This window comes from Rhinopithecus bieti, unplaced genomic scaffold (assembly GCF_001698545.2).
Source record: "Rhinopithecus bieti isolate Rb0 unplaced genomic scaffold, ASM169854v2 scaffold_33326, whole genome shotgun sequence".
Lineage (NCBI taxonomy): Eukaryota > Metazoa > Chordata > Mammalia > Primates > Cercopithecidae > Rhinopithecus > Rhinopithecus bieti.
Genome location: NW_016814921.1, coordinates 2,960,806 through 2,963,000, shown reverse-complemented (window position 1 = coordinate 2,963,000; position 2,195 = coordinate 2,960,806). Strand labels below are relative to the sequence as shown.

Sequence of the window (2,195 nt, the reverse complement as noted above, 5' to 3'; positions counted from 1 at the left end):
AGCAAAATTTAGAGAAATTAGATAATTTGTCCAGAATCATACTACTAATACATAGCAGAGCTAAAATGAAGTCTTAGGATACACTTATCTTAAGGCTGAATCAGTGTTTCTTTCACTTTTCTTCCACATACATTTGAATTGCACATTTTAACACCAATGTTTTAGTGTCAGGAAAATTAAAACTTTTTAAATCAGGACACAAATATCCTTAAAAAGATAGGTTAGTTCTCACTGAAACCCATCATCCTGACTCTACATAAGACACACCACTGGGACTCACCATTTGCCATGTGTAAATACATTTCAGTCCATGCGGAGCTGGCAGGTGTCCAGATGGGCAATGCTAACCTGTTGGGAGCTCTACTGCCTGGAACATGAGATTCAAACTGATGGGCAAATGTCCAGTGAAAAGACCCTTGGTGAAGTGGATAGTCCACTTTCACCAGCTTCTTCTGTGAAATTAGTGCTAGAAAACATGTGTCCTGGCTGTTTTGTGGCTCTGGAGCCTATGGCCATTGATGAAATCCGAAATGGCCTATACTGACAATTTTTCCACCCAGAGTAGCTCATCACTGCAAAAGAGGATGCTCTCAACAGCAATGTCTGTACTCACTATACCATTGGCAAAGAGATCAACGACCCAGTGCTGGACTGTATCTGAAAGCCATCGGACCAGTGCACAGGACTTCAGGACTTCCTGGTGTTCCACAGCTTTGGCAGGGCCACTGGCTCTGGCTTTACCTCACTCCTGATGGAGTGGCTTTCTGGTGACAATGGCAAAATCTAAGCTGTAATTCTCCATCTACTCAGCCCTGCAGGTGTCCACAGCCATGGTCGAGCCCTACAACTTCATCCTAACCACTCATTCACACCACCCTAGAGCACTCAGATTGTGCCTTCATGGTGAACGATGAAGCCATCTATGACAATTGCTGCCACAACCTGGACATTGAGTGCCTAACCTACACCAACCTCAACTGCCTCATTGGCAAAGTAATCTCCTCCACCACAGCTTCTCTGCACTTTGACAAGGCCCTCAACATGGACCTGATAGAGTTTCAGATCAACCTGGTGGCCTGCACTCACATCTACATCCCCCTGGTCACCTATGTGCCAGTCATCTCTGCAGAGAAGGTATACCACAGCAGCTGTTTTTAGCAGGGATTGCCAATACATGCTTTGAGCTGGCCGGTCAGATGGCAAAGTGTGATGGTATGACACTTTAGGGTATCTGGCTTACTGGTATGGCAAGTGTATGGCTTACTGCCTGTTGTACCACAGAGATGTACCCAAGGATGTCAACACTGCCATTGCCACCATCAATACCAAGTGCGGCATTCAGTTTGTGGACTGCTGCCCCACAGGCCTCAAGGTTGGTATCAACTAAGCACTACCCACTTTGGTGCCTGGAGGTGACCTGGCCAAGGTACAGTGTGACACATGCATGCTGCCCAACACAGCCGCCATTGCCAAGGCCTGGGCCCACCTGGACCACAAGTTCGAACTGACGTATGTCAAGAGGGTGTTTGTACACTGGGAAGCTGGTCAGGGCATGAAGGACGGTGAGTTCTCCAAGGCTCCGGGAGGATATCGCTGCCCTGGAGAAGGATTAGGAGGAAGTAGGCACTGACTCCTATGAAGATGAGAATGAGGGAGAAGAATAGAACAGCTGCCTGGAGCCTATTCATTATGTTTATTGCAAAATCCTTTGGAAATAAACAGTCTCCTTGCATGGTATAAATAAAAATAAAATAAAATAAAAAAATAAAATAAAATAAAATAAAATAAAATAAAATAAAATACACAGGGATTTAGCCTATCTTCAGCAAACCCATAACTTAACACCCAAAAGGATAGATATACATTGTCTAAAATATTTTGCTAATTTGCATTGTTTTTACACTTGTTTTACACAGAGAAAGCATAGGAAAATATGTAGATTTTGCAAAGGGTAATTGATGGGCCTTTTTTTTTTTTTCGTGTTGCTTTTAGGAACGTGTGGGCAAACAGCTTTTCTCTGGTGAAAAAAAAAATGCAGACTATTGCTACATTAATTTCCACATCCAGAACATGAAATCTGAAAACAAAATAACTATAAAATTATGCCACACAGAAGTTAAATTAAAGAAGCTGAGTATACAGCTCCATATATGCTTACTATAAAGAGAATATTTTGCAAATTAAAATATGCGAAT

General features: G+C 42.7%; 1 pseudogene; it reads left to right on the top strand.

Moving 5' to 3' along the window:
• Positions 1-288: 288 nt before the first annotated feature.
• On the top strand, positions 289-1,664 carry LOC108515584 (tubulin alpha-8 chain pseudogene; annotated as a pseudogene).
• The last annotated feature ends 531 nt before the right edge of the window (positions 1,665-2,195 follow it).